This window comes from Dipodomys spectabilis, unplaced genomic scaffold (assembly GCF_019054845.1).
Source record: "Dipodomys spectabilis isolate Male_0828 unplaced genomic scaffold, ASM1905484v1 ptg000514l, whole genome shotgun sequence".
NCBI lineage: Eukaryota > Metazoa > Chordata > Mammalia > Rodentia > Heteromyidae > Dipodomys > Dipodomys spectabilis.
Genome location: NW_024871191.1, coordinates 326660 through 346977, shown reverse-complemented (window position 1 = coordinate 346977; position 20318 = coordinate 326660). Strand labels below are relative to the sequence as shown.

Sequence of the window (20318 nt, the reverse complement as noted above, 5' to 3'; positions counted from 1 at the left end):
TGTCTGTTAATACTTTGAAAGGTTTATTTTCATTCTTTGGAGATTCAATCCTGTATATACTTGAACTTATGTCAACTTACATTTCCATAATTTGTTCATCTGCAATAATAATGTGCAAGACTGGAGATGTGAAACCCCTAGACTTGATTTTATTTTCATTCATTTGAAAGATTAATCTTTAGTCAACAAGAAAGTTTAAAAACGGCTTAGAATGTATTCCTAACTATCAATTTTTATAAATGTCTATGTACAATGGTGTGTGATTATTTTACTTTCTATGGGATAATATTTTCTACTACCTATAAGTTTTGGAAAAAGAAGAAAATTAAAATTTACTACTATAGAGGAATATGATAGAAATAGAAGACAGATTTTATGTTTGTCACATCTCTGATGAGTATCCATATTCAAGACTTACTATGTTAGACTTATTGGGAAAACATAAAACAACATATGATAAGGCAACTATTTGTGGCTTTTTAAAATGTACCTTATTAAGTGATGAAATTTACTTTATTAGCTAATGTTTGCGTTTGAAATTTGGGAGGTTGATCTATTTAACATATTTCTGGAAGGCACCTACTGAGCAACACAAATGGTGGGTGGTATTATTTCTACACTTTAATGAGTGGTTGAAACAATGGCTTTAGTGTTGGGTAAATAAATCAACTCTATTGTAACTTGCTCCCTACACTTGAAAAACTTATAATGTTACTGAGTATCATCTATTTGTCAAATGTTATTTTGGCGATTGTGATATTTAAAAGTTTATTTGAAAAAAAATACACTTTCAGGAGATTAAATGTTTTGAGAATGACAACATTTTATACCACAGAACCAAGTTTTACTGGAGTACCAAAGTTTTGAAGCACTAAGGATCTTCACAATTAATGTTTTTCTGGATTACATTTGACCTCTAAGTCAAGTTTTCCGGGCCTGGTTAGACCAATTACAGAACTATTTTTCCAGGTAATATTTTCTGGGCCCACTAATGTTGGACTGAAATTAGGGGAGGGGTATTAATAATAATTTTGTGACACTTTGTGATGTTGTTCACTGATATGGTCTAGTCATCTGTAAATTGAAATTTTGAATTACAGTACTTTCTCCCAGATTTTATGATCTCATCCTTCATTTTAAGTTCCCTTGCATTTCACAATTGCTTACTGCTAATTCCTTCTTCTCAAAGAATTGAGGCCCTAAAATATTATAGGAAATGAGAAATTAAGATCGGTCTTCAATTACATTCTGTTGGCATGTTGTATGGGCCTAGGTGAGAAGTCTTGAACCTGTTATCTGATGATGCAGGTAACTGGGACCTGGGATCCTAGGTCCTGCAGAAGAATAATATCTTTTAGAGATCATATCAGCAAAATTTGGGTATAATCAGTAGGAATGCTTCAGAAATATGGAGAAAAACATTTTGGGACCAGCGAGTTAAAACCATGAACAGGGCAGCAGACTAAAATCCCTTATAGATTAGAGGAAAACAACATTTTTTTACCATGTGAATTCAGAAGACCAAGAACACTTAGAAGGTATCACAAGTTTATACTCAAGACATTACATTGATACTTTTTATATTCCGATATATATTCTAAACCTAATTATTTATTTTTTTATTTTATTTATTTTTTTGGGGTGGTGTTCCGGTCGTGGGGCCTGAACTCTGGGCCTGGGTGCTGTCCCTCAGCTCTTCAGCTCAAGGCTAGCAGTCAAACCACTTGAGCCACAGCGCCACTTCTGGCTTTTTTCTTTTTGCTTATGTGGTGATGAGGAATCGAATCCAGGGCCTCAGTTATGCAAGGCAAGCGCTCTACTACTGAGCCACCTTCCCAGCCCTAAACCTAATTATTTATATTCCAATTCTATTCATTGGAATAAATAATTATCAATTTATTTATCAAATTATCAATTAATTCTAGTAAGTTTCACTGTGTGAAATATAAAATCAGCAAATATAAAATAAAATATATATCTATGTATAATATAATAAAAAAACAGCACATGTTTTACATTGTTCTGTGGTGGTTAGGGTATTAAAGACAACTTTGCTTTAAAGTAATATTGCATTATCTCTACCACAGTATTTCGTAGAGCTAGACCTAAAGTTTTACCATTTGTGGATTTACAGTCTGGAGACAAGAGGAAACACTGTGATTAAAGCATTACTAATTTAAGGCCTAATATCTAGGAGAAACACATGGACTTCTCCTGGAGCTATGGAAATATTTGTTGATAGAAAGACAGTAGTGTAAGTTCCTTCCTGGTTGGAAGGTAGACAGACCATGACATTAGGTAATCATGCATATGAACAATTTTTCACCTTCTTGGCTTTAGCTACTTTTGAATTGGTAGGTATCATAAACAATTATATTTTGATAAAATACCTTCTGGTCTGAACAGTTCTGTCTGAACTGTTCATCTCTCTATGATCCCTTGTAACTAAGATTAGTTTTCTTCCAGTAAGACAAAGTATGATTTCAGGGTAAGATATTCTGGTTGGTCTGTTCCTACATGGAAGAAGGGTAAAGGGTCAGGTAGACATTTGTGCCAGTAAGACCTCATTTGGGAAATTTTAAGCTGGAGAAGTTTAGAAGTAGCTCTTAAGCAAGGTTTACTTTGGATACATTAGCTACACAAAGCTAACTCAGTTGGACAAATAAGTACTTGAAGAAGCCATCACTTTGGACCTAGCTATAAATGCTTCAAAGTATGATCAAATCTAAAATGAAAAAGACTCAAAATAGTCAGTGACAAAAAAATTGCAAATGTGAGCAATCGACGAAACAATATAATTTTTCCACTATATACACAATTTTAGGAAAAAACGATCAATAGTATTGTTAGGAACAATAAGGTTTCCTTGTTACAAATAGGCACCCAAAGATATAAGCCTATATGAAGATTGCATCATTAACTACTTAAATTTAGAGGATACTACATGCTTCAGCAGCACGTCTACACAAATTAAAACAATACAGAGATTAACATGGCACTTGCACAAGGATGAAATGAAAATTTGTATAGTATTCCATATTTTTCATTCTTCAGATGCAAAAAATGAAAAGCAGTTGTTAAAAAGTTGATTACATAATTACAAGAGTAACAATACATGTAAGTCCGAAAATTAAAGGTTAGTTTCATATCAGTGTATTAAATCTTCACCTCAGAAATGCCTTTACATAGCATAACCTTTACAAAACTTTTGAAATTAGTTAAATTGTCATTTTATCCCAAAGAAATATACTAGTATAAGGACCTAGAAAAAAAAAGGAATCTTTAACTTTATATATGGAATGCAATCTTACAGGACACATTTATTAATGAACCTATGTATTACAAAACAATGTAGAATTCAAATTATATCTAGGAGAGAATGAAATAGATTATGGATATTATGCAAACACAGAATATAGAATATTTAAAAATATCCTTTTTTCAGACAAGCACAAGAAATATCTTTAGTTTTTGTACTACTCATTTCAACAGATAAATTCAAATTATTTCTGATTTAAAAAAATCACAAACTCTGCAGAAATCATTATACATGTATACAAAAACAAACTCTTGAATATACGTTAACATCAAAATCAGAAAATTCACTTGGAAGAATTCCACAGAATTTTTACAGGAAGATATTGCTGTTATTTGGATTGTGAAAATATTTTCTATGGACACAAAGAATGGACTGGCACTTTCATGCAATTGTTTCGAACATTTTTATAAGATGATTTCTTTGTTGCTTTGTATGTCCCTCCCCCATGGCATAACCCCTGCTTTCACTGTATTTGATGTTGGTATAATTTGTGGCTGGGAAGGGAAAAAAAAAACAAACCTTTAAATAGGGATATAGGTGCACCCATTGCAATGAGATGTACAAATTGTTATGTCAAAAAATGAACTTTACAAATTTGGTTGGGGTGGGAGGACAGGGAGAGGGGGGAGATGAGAAAGGATGGGAAGCGGAAACAAAGGAAGAGACAACAATGCTTGATAAGAAATGTATTCATTATCTTGCTCATGCAATTGTAACCCCTCTGTATGGCATTTTCACAATGGAAAACAAACAAACAAACAAAAGAATGGACTGGCATTTTGAAGTTTAAGGAACTTAATTGATACCTTAGCTATAGTAAATAATGCTGCAATAAATATATTTGTTCTGGTAGCTTTTGTATGGTCATGTTTGATGCCCCTCAGTAGATGAATGGATCAAGGAAATGTGGTATATACACACAATGGAATTCTATGCCTCCACCAGAAAGAATGACATGGCCCCATTTATTAGGAAATGGAAAGACTTTGAAACAATTATATTAAGTGAACTAAGCCAGGCCCAAGGAAACCTAGGTCCCATGGTTTCCCTTATTTGTAATAACTAGTATATGTCTGACAAAAGCAGAAACGGTCAGATAAGTTGATGTTAGGTGAAATGAACCCCAAGATAAAGATTCAAATCTTTTTTTTTTCCTTGCGATTGTTTCTATTATATTTATAAGATGATTTCTTTGTTGTTTTGTGTTTCCCTCCCACGGTATAACCCCTGTTTTCACTGTATTTGATGTTGGTATGATTTGTGGTGGAGAAGGGAAAAAAACAAACCATTTAAATAGGGATACAGGTGGATCCATTGCAACAATGAGATGTACAAGACGTCATGTCGAAAAATGAACTTTACAACTTTGGCTTGGGGGTGGTAGTGGGAGGGCAGGAGGAGAGTGTGAGGGGGAGATGGGAAGGGATGGGAATGGAAAACAAAGGAGGAGGCAACAATGCTTCATAAGAAATATACTCATTACCTTGTCCATGTAATTGTAACTCTCCTGTATGGTATTTTCTTAATAAAAAAAAATAAAACTCCAAAAAAAAAAAGAGAAAAAGAAAAACAAAGAGGGAAAAAAAGAAACTTAACCGAACCATTAAACTTAAGAGAACAATATGTACAGCCTTCCACAACTTCAAAGAGGTAGTGATACACACTTATCCTTTTGGAAATATCAAATGCAGTTTCTTCCAAGTTGTTCTTCAGACCTGGTTTGATAAAATGGTGCAACAGAAGGAGATCCAACATATCTTTCCTATCTCTATTCCCAGCAGCAAGGTGCTAGGTGTTCAAAAGGCCTGTAGTTTTGGCATTAGTATATGCATCATGATGAAGAAAATGGCCACATTGGTATTATTCCATGTATAATCACTGTGCAACGGTGTCCACCCATCTACAGTTATTGCATGAATATCTGCTGCTTGAGCCACCAACTCACAGACAATGTCTAAGTGTCCACTGTAGGCTTCCCAATGAAGGGTTATATACTCATCCTCATCCCTAGTATTCACATGAGTGGCCTTTTTGGAAAGTAGTCACTGCACTGTAGTAAGCCGATTATTTTCAGCAGCCCAAAGAAGCAATTTGCTTGGATCCTACTCCATTTTTTTCTTGCAATTTATACCATTCATCATTTTTTCATTTTTTTCTTCATCTCAATCAGAATTGTCTAAACAGAAACTTTCAGTGACAGTGGAAATGAGGTGTCCATGTATTTCGCCAATAGTTCACGTTGGTTGAACTGGTCAGAAAAATCCGGTGAATTTTCTACATCTGTTTTTTTCACCATGATTTATTTTCTCGTTTTCCATTTTCATTATTTTAAATTATTCTAACTGGAAAGTAGAGAATTGATGGAGAGCAGATGAAAGATGTTCCTCCGTATTCAAAGGTACCAAATGAAAATGAGAAGCAGTAGTGTCTTCGTGTGCAGCTTCTTTTAGGAATGAGAAAATATGAAATAATGCTTTCTATATAAAAGATTTGGGAAATGACAGAGCAGAAAGTGAAATGATGCGACCAAAAATATGAAAGCAAAATTAGGATAATTATGGAGCAGTTTTATTATCTATGAGAACTATGAAAGAGAGGAAGAGAGAGACTGCAATGTGCAATGACCTAGCTAGCCACAAAATCCATGCCTCTGATTAATTTATAGAGCAAATAGAATTTTATTTTTTTAAAAAAGATGGAAATAGAATTATGTATTTACTTGAAATTAGTAAATACATTTTAGTAGTCTACATAAAGAGACGTAGCTTTGACCAAATTACAGACAAGAATGTAAATCCTTGATAATTCTAGGAGCAGATCTGACTGAAAACAGTTAAATCACACTTTTTCTGTACAATAAAGAAATAGGTCCAGGCTAGGAGAGCAGCTAGAGAAGGCAGGCCGATTATATCTATGACAAAACTTTGTGGAAAATGGCATCGAGGATTACTTACTGGTGATTTACTTGCACTGGAAGCACGATTCTGAATTTTGCTTGCTGATTCTGAACTAGTGTGTTGATCATTATATTCTCCAGGAAGAAAAAGTGAGATTTAATTGATAGCAAAGGATTACTAATACATTTTGATTTCTCATTAAGCACCTTCAGTCATAAAAATCACATGAAGAGAATAGATAGGACTACTTTTTTAGATGAAAACAAGTGTTTTTTTTTTTTTTTAAAAAAACAAGGAATTTAAGTAGTCATGTAAAGGACTGCTATTTTACTTCTGCATTATACTTTTTTTCTAATAGTGGGTAACAATAAATAATTGACCTATTAGAAATCTCTTAAAGCTCATATGTTCAATAGTGTATTCTCTTGTACTATATCATAGTATTTTTCTGTATGATCTTAAGAAATTTAAATTACTAACTTGAATTTCTGACAGGACAATATCATCACTGTACATCTTGGTTCCATACTCAGTTTTAAATTTCTATGTAAGTATGTGCATTAGATGAATATAGAGGAAAAAATAGAAGCCACACTAGTGGCTCATGTCATTAATCCTAGGTAATTAGAAAGATGAAATCTGAGGATTGTGGTTTGAAACCAGACCAAGCCAAAAAATTCCCATTAAATTCTGATTTGAAAGTAGCCAGCAAAAGCTAGAAATGGAGCTGTGGCAAAAGCAGTCAAATGTTAGGCTTGAGAACATTAAAAAAAACTAAATTCTGAGACAGAGCCAGGCCCTGAAGCCCCTATTACCACCAAAGAAATGAATGCATTACTTATTTATTTAATTAATTAAAAATAAATTAAGTGGTCACATGGGGAAGGAAGGTAAAATGAAACACCATTTGTGACTGAATTGTGTATCATTTTTTAATAAGGCAAATTATCATTTGTACTAATCACGAATATTTTATTTGAACTTTTTTGTACAATAAACCCTGAATTTAGCGTGCATGTATATGTATGTACATGTGCGCATGTGTGTATGTGTATATGTGTGTGTGTGCTTTTGCAATGTTGCTTGCCAATGTGGACAGGGTGAGGCTGAAAAAAGCTAACTGTGTTGCAATATTTTTATTTATCAGTGTTCTGTCATGTCTTTTCAGTGGAATCACCCTTTTGTATATTTTACTTGTCAAATAATAACATCATCATAATTAATGCATTTACTCAAGTTAGATAAAAGGGACTGCTTTCAGCTCTTATTACATGTTAGGTGAGAAGATACAGACATAATTAGGTAGTAAGTTATTGCTGTAAGATGACTGTCAGTACAAAATATGTATTTGACCTCTTAAATTGGATATACTTTTAAAATATTCTCATGGAGTGAGTTTGACCGACCTGACCAAACAGGTATTACTCTCTGGTTATTCCCATGAAACACAAGGTGGATTAATTCTGTATTTCTGTTGAAAATATATTTCTTTGTAAGATCATATCTATTCTGACTAAGAGATAACCCCATATTTATTACGTTTGCATATCCTACCATATTGACTGAAAAACCTTATTGTGGATGTGCTTCTTAGATATTACTTTCAAAAACAAACAAACAAACAAAAAGCATATGTCATTTCCAGATAGTGGATGTATTTGAAGTTGTTTTGTACATGTAAACGTATTTTCACTAAAGGCTCTTTTATGGGAGTAACTATGGCAACTTTAACAAATACGATTTTTTGAATATCTTTTCCAATATAAATAACATCCCAGAGGTAGTCTTGAAATTTCTGAAAAGACTTTGAATATTTTATTATTATTTCAGTTCATTAACTATAGAGCTAAAGGCATTTCTGAAATAAATATTGTTAAGATCTGAAAATGTAAGTGGGTATATAGGCTTTCTTATTCATCATTTAATGAAAATCCAGTTTTTATGAAAGTAAATGAAATAGGATTAAAGAATGTAAGTGAATTTGGTAAGCTAATTATTAGTATAACTTTGTTTTATATTAACACAGTCCTTTTAATGTAGATGATGCAGTTAAATTGTTTCCTTTGTGTCTCTGTACTTGTTATTTTTAGAATCTTTGTAGTTATAGGGGTGAATTTGTAGTATAAATGAAGTTCTTTAAAAAAGATTAGGATTAATCTTGTGTTTTGTGTCCTACTCCCAAGAAAATGAGTTATTTTCAAGTGTTAATAGTTTATAATTGAATCATAAGAAATTTTGAGAAAATGCAGTAGTATTGATGTCTTTTTAAACCAATTGTATTTACAAGTTGGAGAGTCTTTAATTCATGCTTAGGTCTTGGTGTCTATGATTTTTAACCTGTCCTTCCTAATATTAATGATGGATCACACTGCATTTTTGGTATATGAAAAGTAAAATATTTAGCTGGGGTCAAAGGTGATTTTTCTTTAAGTCTTATTTTAATAGCATTTTAAAGTAGCACATTTCTCTCAAAATGTTGGGTATAAATACAAATCAAAATACTTCTCATGGTAAACAACTTAGGTGAACTACGATGTGGAAATGATTGGTCCATAAGACCTGCAGTCTGTTTCCATGAGGAATTGGGGAGGTCATTCTTTCCATAACACTGTGTTAAACAGAGATGGGGTACCCAGGCAGCGCAGTGTTGAGTGAAGGGATAGAATATGATTTCTACCATTTTGAGCTAGAAATCAAGAACGTTATAGTTTAGCAGTTCCTTTCATCAGGGAAGTATAAATTGATTATGAACTTGGAGTTTTCATATTACAGTTACCTATTTTCTAACAAAGATAAAGTGAAATATTATTAGAGTGTACACAATAATTCTGGGAAATTTTCCTAGAATTAGTCTACTAAGTGCTGGTATTTTAGTCATAAAATAGAATGAAGTTATTTGATACAGTGGGAGATGGGAATCAGGCTAAAATTTACCATGTGTGCAATGTTGTACTAGTAATTCCAACTCTGAAGACTTCCATATCATCATCTGAGACGTAAAAATGGAATTAGTTCCACTTTATGGGATTATTGTGATGTTGAAATTAGATAGCATAGGTAAATTACTTGAAAAAACAATCAATCAGCATTTGATACATTCTACCTGTTATTTTATCATGTGATGAAATCTAACGTTTTTTTTTACTGTGATTTTAATATTTTGTATCTTTATGATGTGCAATGTGATGTATTGATATTCAGTGCATTGGTCACTTTTCTGTCATCATAAGGAAAATACATGCAAAGAAAATTTCTGAGGAGGAAACTATTATATTGACTCATGGTTGAAGAGAAGGCAGTTTAAGATCAGTTGTCTCCATTGTTTTAATTATATTTTTATTAACTTAAATAGTTGTACAAAGGAAATTCCATTCAACAAATCAGTTTATAAATACAGTGGCTCTTTACATAACTTTCCCACACCCTTCCAAACCTCACCCTACTTTCAATTTTATAAATTTCAATTTTATAAGAAATTGCACCTTTTATGGACCTGTTGCAACAATGAGAAGTACAAGTTGTCATGTCCAAAACGAGCTTTACAACGTCGGTGTGGGGGGGGGGAAGGAGGGAAAGGAGAAGGATTGGGATTGGGGGGTAGGGGGGAGGCTGGGAAGGGAGGTGAAGGGTAAACAAAGGAGGAGGCTGCAATGCTTGGTAAGAAATGTACGCATTATCCTGCCCATGTAATTGTAACCCCTCTGTACAGTATGTTCACAAATAAAATAAAATTAAATTTAAAAAAAAAAAGAAATTACACCTTTTAAATACTCCTCTGAAAATAGCATGCTTTGGTTAATACTGTTGTGTAAACTTGCATTAAGTTCTAGCTTCCAAATATGCGACAGAACATGGGTTATTTGTGTGTCTGGCTCTGACTTAGTTTACTTAACGTATTATGAGATCTATCCATTTCTTTGCAAATAATGTAATGATCTTCATAATGGATGGGAGAAATCCACTTGTGTATATGTGCCACACTTTCTCCAACCATCCCTCCACAAAAGGGCATCGGGCTGTTTCCATAACTTGGCTATGGTGTATAGTGCATCAGTGAAAATGGTTGTGAAATTGATTTTATGGTAACCTTTTGGAAGAATTCATCACTATCTTTCTGGGAGCAATCTTCTAGTCAATTTTCCAGAATAAGCACATTCCTCCCTTCATCTCCATCACTTCAAGTCCTCAAAAACACACTAACCCCTGCAGGTGTCAATAAGCTAAAACCACACTGTGCCGATATTGTTTCAATACATTTTTTTTCATAATTGTATACATAATTTACTGTACTTTCCTAAGATGGGAATGAGGAGCATGACAATAGAGTAAAAGTAAGAAAAATGCAATTTAATTAGCTATTATCATATTTAAAATCATTTTCAGCTCTAACTCATAACCTCACTTACTATTATTTTAATATTTATTTGATTACTTCAACTATTCCCTAAATTATAACAGTTGAGTTAAATACAAAAGCAAAAAGTGTGGTGTGATTTTGACACTCATGTGTGAGGATGCACAATATGGGCAAATAAAGGGATTGGAATTAATAGTCATTATCCATTTTGTTAAAGATGGTTTTCCCAAACTGATTCTCTCAATTCATATTCCATTCAACAAAAAACATGTGACAATTTCCTTTGTTTTGCTCCTCATTATTAACTTTTGCTTGCATTTTATTTTACAACAGAAGATGATTTTTCATAAATCTACTGTAGATACAAAAGTATGCTAACATAGTTCTATCTGTATGCATTGATATATACATATATATATATATATTACACAGGTTATAATGATAATTTATAACTTCTGAAACAGTACAATTTACTAAATTATTTAAAAATTATTGATGTTTTATGCCTGGTATCCTGGTTACTTGGGAGGCTGAGGTCTGACGATCATGTTTTGCAGCCATCCTAGGCAAGAAAATCCATGAACCTCCTATCTCCAAACAACGAACAGAAAATCAGAATTGGAACTGTGGCTCAAAGTAATAAAGAACTACAACCTACCCCCAAAAATCTAATTTACACCTTTATAAGTAAAATATTTCCATCGCCCAAACGCACATCCATGCTCATTTGCAAGGTAACTCTGTTATGTCTGGAGTACCACACAATAGTATCACTTATATAGAAAGCATTGTAACATGGGTTCACTCTATCTCTCTCATGGATTTTTTTTCTCCAACCAAATATTCAAATCTTACAATTATTCCAATTACTTGAAGTCATAGCTTTTTTCTTTAATACCCATAATATTAGAGTTTGAATTGTATGTCTTGTGTCTCCTAAATGGAGTTCTTACCAATTTGTCATGCCCCAGCCCTAAATTATCCTGATTATATTTCAGATAGAATCTGGCTTCTTACTTGGCCTCAGTCCACTTAATGTTATTCTTCCTGAAATTTAGAATAACACACACATGACATGTGTACAGTTCTTTCAGTCCAGTCTGGGCTTTAACCACTATACTCACAACAGTAGATTCCCATGTAGTCAGGATTTTCATAAACTTGTCATAGGTTATTTTTTTAAATATTTGCATTTCCTGCAGATTCTTGAGTACTGAATTAATTTGTGATTTCTAGTTTTCTTTTGTTTCATTTGAATGTTAAATTGTTATTTTTCTTCCTGATTTTTTGCTTGTTCATCTACGCAAGTCTTTTTTTAATTGATGATGGCTTTTACTTTTGAATATACATATTTCTTATATATTTTGTCAAATATTTTCAGTCCTAAGTAGATTTTTTTATGTTATTGCAGCCAAATTTTTCTTCCATATTTGCCAAAAGCACAATGAAGATGTATACAGATTTGAACTCACTGTTGGAAGAGTGAAACACATACCACTATAATTATTGTGGCATTCGTCCCAATTGACAGAATTGCTTTCTAGGACATCTGATTTGCTATGTCCTAGAACTTTTGTAGCCAACTAATCACCCCATGCAGGCATGACCTGGCTTCCTTGCCGCTCCCTGTGCATTTAACAATTCCCTTTATATGCAGTAGGCTCTCTTGTACACCCCGCTGTCACTCTGTTTCCCCCACACAAACAGAACACGTATGCACAATGCTTCAGATTTTAGGTTTAAAAAGAAATATATTTAGGATTCATGAATTCAAGAATATATCAAAACATTGACATTTTAATAAAGTTAGAAAAATAAATAGAATGAAAATTTTAACATAATGAGAACAAAAAGAAATATAAAGATTTTCCCAGGAAGTGGGAAAGGAATCTCTAAATCTAGGTTGGCCTCTAAGTGGCCTCCAGGCAGAAATTCTGCCTCAAAGTCCTCAAGGGGATCTAATTCCTCATTAAAGACAGGTTTTTTCCCTGAGTCCAGGGAAGGACAGATTCTAATTTCTCAATTGGAAATTGTATCCCTCATAGGAGGACAGATTGGTCCGGGTATTCTGTGAGGAAAGATTCCCTTTCCTCAACTGATTCTAGATTTTGGACCTCTCTTATTGGTTTTCCTGAACATAGACAGGGATCATTTTCCATTAGCACACATTTACCCTGCAGATCAAGATGTGTCTTTTTGACTGGTTTGGAGCTGATCTAGCTGGATTGTGAACATCATTGGAAGACATTCTGGAACACCTTCTTCCTTGGTGCTATGTGCAGGTACACCTGCATCACATGTGGGGTTCAGAAATAGTGGGATGTCCACAGGATTCAAAACCTGCTTGAGCCTTTCTACAAATTGAATAAAACTCTCTGTTCACATGCTTTCTGGAGATAAGTGATGGCTTCTGATCTCCATCAGACACCATAGACGACATCACTGATGAGTTCTTTCTCTGCAGTTCTGGAGGAGCTGCACTACAGTGATGCAAACCTGAGAATGGAAATAGGTACAAGAATCTTAACATTCTAGAAGTTAAGGTCTGAATAAACTTTCATGAGGATCTAGTAGGGGAAGCTCTAGAACTTGAGTTTGGCTGAACACTGATTATAAAAAGGTAGAGTGTTTCTAATGAGTGGCTACTTCCAAGTTCTTTCAAAAGGAGAACAGATATTACCTGGCAAAGAATATCCATAAAAGGACATTTTGCCAAGCTGGGGAGTACTAAGGGCTCTTGGCCAATCAGGCCCATCCCTAGAGACTCAGGTTCCATCTCTACTCACCAGTTCTGAGGCATCTAAGCAAGGACTTCTTCCTCTTTTTCTTGGTCTCATGGGTCATGCATTTCTTCAGCTACTACAGAAGAATATGTAAGCTGAAGAGCAAGTATGAAGAAGGCATGTTGAACTTGACATACTGTGTAAGTTCTTTCAGACTGTCATAATTATCGTGCTCATACTAATAATCAGGGTAGAAGTCCACCCACATAGGGAAGATGGAGCAAATGATGCTGTGGGCAGATTGGTAATAAGGAAAATGTAAGCCCGCCCTCTCCATCCTGAGCCTTGTACTAAAGCATTTTTCTCATGGGACTTGCATGTCGGGAAATGGGAAGAGACTCCTGCAAGCAGGATGCTCCTCACAACCCACTTCTAGGAATTTCTCAAAGAAAATCCTCTAAAATTCTCCCTGTGATAGGAGGAGAACGTTGTTTCCCCATTGGATCTGACTTGCTATGCACAGCCCTCCTTGTAATCCACAAAACCACATTCATAACTGTGTAATCTGCTCTCCACTGAAAGGCCAAACCTCAACCCCTTGGTGAAAATCACAACTGGTGTGCAAAGAAGAAATTTGACTTTTATTCAGAAACCTCAAAGATACCCAGTTTGAACTTCTTTTTGTGCCAACGTCCACATACATCTTCATCTTGTTCATCTTCCCAGTTACGGTAGAAGGATCTTTACCAATGGGATGAGAGAAGGAAGTTAACTCTATGTTTTTCCTTTTCTGAATTAACAGGACACACATGGGACTGGCTAAGTCCCATATGGTAACGTAAACATGACAGACAAAAAGTGGAGGTATGTCTTTTCCATTTCAAGGAAATTCTGTGAGGATGCTTATAAGCATCTGTACAAATAAATGCACAATGCCTTGTACCTCTAATCCTACTAATCAGGAGGATGAGATCTGAGGATCACAGTTTGAACCCAGTCTACTTTGTAAAATTCTAAAGACACTTAGCTTCAATTAACTAGCTAAAGGCCAGAACTGGACCTGGGGCTCAAATGGTAGAGTGCTACGAATGGGACAGCACTCAGGCCCCAAATTCAAGTTCAAGTTGCATTCTTTCTACTGTCTATATTCCTTTAAAGACCTCTAAGATAGTGATTTCCTAGGTGAGGGTGTATGTTGGGTACCACTGGCTATTTCTTTTAATCCTATTTTCTCAGCAAGCAAACTGCTAAGGCTCCACTAGTTTCTAAGGAAAATGAAATTTCCTGGCAGGTCAGTCCTAAGGAATTAGCTCGGGAGTGCATTTCTTTGTCTCAAGCCATGCTCCTGTGATCAGACCCCAGTGAAACAGTATCAGAGAGGTACCAAGTATTCCAAGAATCAGCCAGGGAGTCTCATAGCTCTGAGATTGAAAGAGGAACACTCACTTTTTAACCAGAACATCCAGCAACTCTTCCATTGTCCCTCACTCTCTATAGTGGTGGAGGAAATTTCCAACATAGAAGAGATCACCTTTCAGGTATTCAGGGACCAGGTCCATTACCAGCATTTCCAATAAGCCTGAGTCCAGGCTCCGTATATTATAAGGCACTTTCAGGGTTCTGGCTGACTCATTGTAACACTGAGGTGGTAAAAAGAATGGATCTTTGAAACATAGAAATGGGAGTTCACTTCAAATTGAGTAATAGAGTGGATTGAAAAGTACACAGTACATATTTTCTCGGTATACACACATAAAAGCACACAGAAGAAGGTTCTACTGTGGGCAATGACGAGATTAAATAGGTTTCCTGTCATAGTTTTACCTTGCTGAGTTGCCTTGTGATCCCCTTGGTTTCTTCATATAAAAAGGCCTGAAACATTGGATTTGTGGTTTGATGCTGATCCAATGTCTGCAGCATCAAGTGAGGCACTCACACCTCTCATGCCTGAGACCTGAGTCACTTGAACTTTGAAAACAACACAGGAACATCTTTCTTGTTCCTGGGCCACAGGCCAAGTGAGCTAGCTTGAGCTATCAGTTACAGTTGCCTGGCTCTCAGAGTTCCATATTCTCCATTGTGAAGGAGAAAGTGTCATCTCTCAGAGCCCAATGATCTAATGGCTTGCTCACATAAGACCATTTTCTTGATGTTATATATAGTATATTATATAATAAATAAGATTGAATATGATTTTTCAAACTACAAAGGCATTTAAATTTTTAGTCTTGACTATTTCACAAAACAGTGTAAAATATTATTGGAGAAAGTAGTGATCTAATTTGATTATAATTATATAAATGTATATTTGTGCATTTCTAGATCTAACACTGAACAAACATATGCATATATTTTTATATATCTATGAAGTGAACATAATGGAATTGACTACACTATGTATAAAAAAGCATCTATAATTTGAGTCTATGAGACCCAGGCCTGTGATCTTAGTGATGTGGAAAGCTTGGTTCTGAGTTTTAATCTCTTACCCCATGGCCTTAGATTTTCAGAGGAGGCCTGGGCCCTCCAGTGTAGCAAAGAGACACATATGCAGTGGATCACACACCCTGACCCCAGAGGAAAGTCAGTAGAAATCAGGACAAGCCTCTTATCTTGTGACAGTCTACTTAGTTCCTGTACCAAGATGACCATCTGTAGAACATCAGATGGAAACTTGGCATTCCCTCCAAAAGGGTCTAAAAAGAGCCTTCTGAACTATATTCTCTGACTATACTGAATTAAACCTTATTTCCCTTCCCAAGCTGCAAACACATAGAAATATGGCAAGGGCTCAAGAGAGATGGACAAAGACTTACAAATACATAAAATTGTATACACTGTTTCAGTAATTCAATGACAAGTCTTCAAAGCATGTCTTGAATTCTTCTATTGTTTCTAAAGGAAATGGAAAGCAAATATGTGTGTATCAGGAACTGGGTGACAGTTTGGTTGCTGAATTGTTGAATGCACTCCTATGCAAAAGAGACATATATATTGGGGAAATTGTGAGGGGATGGGTGTCCTCACACAGCTACCCAAAACAATGGCCATAACTTCTATGATGTCACACCACATTTGCCATAGCAGCAAATAGGTGTTAGGCACTGGTTTTGCACTGAAGTGGACTCAAAAACACCAAAAGGCACAAAGAATGAGAGGAATGACTACTAGCCACCAGACTTCAGCTTGAAGAGCTGTCCTGACCAGGACCTAGGATAAATTGTGCTTGAGATGGCTGATCTCCATGTGAGGTTTCTGAGCACCAAGGACTAGACACTATTACAGGTGTTGGAGAAACAGAAGTGAATGCGCTTCTCTCCTCACCAATTTCATGCTGAAAAGAAAACCAGAAATCATAATGATAATTTCTATAAATCAGAGACATGACATTGGTGGTTTTGTAGCAACAACTTTACAATGGGGATTGGAAGGGATTGCCCTGAAGAGGAGATAGTTGATATGAGAGCCATCATCCAGGCAATTATGTAGGAGCAGGTACTCCAGGCAGTAAGAACAGCAAGTACATCCACTATTGATTGGAATGAAACTGACTTGTTTCAGAAAAGGAAAACAGCACTGACATGCTTGCTTGTGAAGTAAGAATGGAAAGGTACAATGAAGAAAAAGGTCAGAAATGAAGATAGGAATAAATTCGATTAATATTGGTTACTGCAGATTACTAGAAGAAAAGTTCTGATTTTCATCTAAATCTGACATGACCCCCTGGAACCAAAGTGCTAAAATAATAGTCAGACACATCTGATTCACCTAAAGAATACTTTTAAAATGTGATTCTACTTGGGCTCTGGTGGCTCACAACTAGAATCCTACATACTCAGGAGGCTAATATCTGAGGATCATGTTGGAAGCAAGCCCAAAGACAAAATTTGGTAAGACTGATCTCCAATTAACCACCAAATATATGGATATGAAGCTGTGCTTCAACTGGTAGGGCACTAGCCTTGAGGCAAAAACTAAAGGACAGCACCCAGGACCTAGGTCCAAATCCTAGGATGTCATAGAACAAAGAAGCAAATAAACAAAATTTGGTGCTCAGTCATTCATCACTTAGCATCCTAGTTCAATATATTTTCTATGAGCCTTGGAAATTATATCCTTAACAAATGCTCTCCCCGGATATTTTGCTTGGTTACCAGCTTTCAAAGCCCTGGCATCAACAATATCTCCTCCCAGGCAGCATAGCAGTCTACCACTAGAAATTTGAAGATATATTAATCATACGAATTCTGATCATCTTTCCACATACATCAAATAAGTAGTAGCCACATTCCATTATTCTGAATGTTTTTAATCCCCCTTTGAGTTAATAAGCATTAAAGCTTAAAAACTCTAGAGTGGTTATCAAACTAATTCAACATCATTCTTCCACCCAATCTTATAAGTTTATAAAAGGAGAGACTATATGAAAGTGTGCACATGATAACTTCTAACTATAATACTCTCAAGAAGTAGGGTTTTACAAAAACATCCTTATTGCTTTGCAAAAAGAAAGGATATGAGATTTAAATAACTACCTAACATCTCAGAAGGAAAATGCTATAGGCTTTAGAACAAATTCATTTGCCTACAACTAAGAAAATGAGTTTCAGAAATGCCAGAGGCAAAGGGTATTATTCAAATCACCTTATCATGAGGTACAAGCAACCTGTCTAGATCAACCTTCCAGGAAAATAAGCAATGAATGAAAACCAATGCTTCTAAAACAAGCCAGTTGGTGGTGGTTCATGTTTCTTATCCTAGTTACTTAGAATCCTAAGATGAAAGGATCTCAATTCAAAACCTGGCCAGGAAGAAAACCTTCACTCTGCAACCAACAGATAGGAAGTATCAGCTCTGTGCCTGAAGCCCATCTAGAAGGCCTCTGCCCGTAGACAACCAAACACACAAGAACACCCCTGGGAAGACTCAGGGTCTATGTTGGAGGGGCAGAATGATGCAGGTTCCGGCCTCAGGATTATCTGAGGACTGTGTTTGTGCATGTGGAAAGCACATGTCACAGACTCCTGGGAGCAGAGGAAGTAGCTCTTCTGCTTACTTAAGCATAGACAAACAGCAAGAAAAAAAACATTTTCATACTCATCTTGGGGTTCATTTCCCTAACATCAACTTATCTGATCTTTTCTGCTTGACTCAGATATATACTAGTTATTGCAAATAAGGGAAACCATGGGACCTATGTTTCTTTGGGCCTGGCTTATTTCACTTAATATAATTTTTTCCCAAGCCTTTTATTTCCTAATAAATGGGGCACTGTCATTATTTCTGATGGAAGCATAGAATTCCATTGTGTATATATACCACATTTTCTTGATTTATTCATCTACTGAGGGGAATCTGGGTTGGTTCTATATCTTAGCTATGGTAAATAGTGCTGCAATAAACATAGTCGTGCTGGGAGCTTTAGTGTGGACTTGTTTGTGATCATTTGGGTAAATGTCCAAAAGTGAGAATGCTGGATCTTATGGGAGCTCCATGTGGAGTCTTTTGAGGAATGTCCACACTGCTTTTGAAAGTGGTTGAACAAGTTTACACTCCCACAAATAATTCAGTAATGTTCCCTTCTGTCCACATCCCCTCCAACATCTGTTAGAGTCCCTCTCTCACGGTATAACCCCTGCTTACACTGTATTTGATGTTGGTATAATTTGTGGAGGGGAAGCGAAAAAAGAAATCGTTTAAATAGGGATACAGGTGGACCCATTGCAACAATGAGATATACAAGTCATTATGTCAAAAAACGAACTTTACAAATTTGGTCAGGGAACCGAGAGATTGGATAGGAGGGGTGGGGGAGAAATGGGAAGGGATGGGAGGGGGATACAAAGTAGGAGGCTACAATGCTTGGTCAGAAATGTAATCATTGTCTTGCCCGTGTAAGTTAACCCCTCTCTACAGTATTTTCACAATAAAAAAGGTACTTGTGAAATATTAATTTCCTATTTGTGATGTCATACTAGAAATATTTAAATAAATTGGAAAAATATTCAAGGGAATTCTCTGTGTTCTTCTGATAATATCATAAAGGTACATACTAACCTCAACTGAATTTAATGATATCTAGAAAACAGAAGTCAATATTGGATGTTTCCATTGAAAAATAATCTGGGTCCAAGCTTTAGATCAAATATACCTTGCTAATTAGAAGGCAGAGATTAGAAGTCCGATATCCAGGGCCAGATCTGACAAAAAATACTTGAGAGACTACAAAAACCAAAAAAACTAGATATAGTGTAATTTCCCTGTTATCTCACGTATGTGGAAGCTATCAGTAAGACATTTTTGCTCGAGGAAGATTTGGCCAAAAAGTAAGATCTCCTCTGAAAAATAATCTAAGGTGGTCAGAGCCTTAGCAACTTCATGCGCCAGTAGTGCCAAAGGAAAAAAGAAAAGAAGAACACAGAAAAGGAAAGGGAAAGATAGAAAAGGAAAACTATTTTCTCTTCATTCTTGTAGTTTCATGTCATTGGATACAAGAACTGAGAGTATTTTGTTTATTGTTTTAGGATTCAGTCCTCTCTAAAAGCACTTATTTCAAGTAATTATATTATTACTACTATTAATTATTATTAGGCCTTCTTGGAGATTGAACCAATGGCTTTGTATATTTTAGTCTAGTCCTACAACTGAGCTGTACCCCAACTCCCTTGTATAGTTTCGGAAATTGTTTATGAATTCTTCAATAGATAGCTACTCTACATTTCATCTTATCTTTTCTCTCCCACATTTTCCCCTATGTATTCTAGTTTATGTGTTGAAAACTTTCCTCAATTTTATCTTCTAAACTAAAAATTTTGCTTTTGAGATTACAGGAAAGTCTGTTCCTTTCATGACATCTAATAAAATTATATGCAGATGTATGTATTTGACATGTATTGCTGATGCTTAGAGTACATTGCAACAAGCAACAGTTTATATGGTCATAAGCACATAGCTTTTGAGCCATTTTGATAATCTCTTATAAGAATAGCATCCCTTGTTCTTGCCATGTGAATGCTTAGAGT

At 35.3% G+C, this 20318-nt stretch overlaps 1 pseudogene; it reads left to right on the top strand.

Annotated features, from left to right (window-relative positions):
• The first annotated feature begins 2944 nt into the window (after nucleotides 1-2944).
• Nucleotides 2945-3044, top strand: LOC122099440 (annotated as a pseudogene).
• The last annotated feature ends 17274 nt before the right edge of the window (nucleotides 3045-20318 follow it).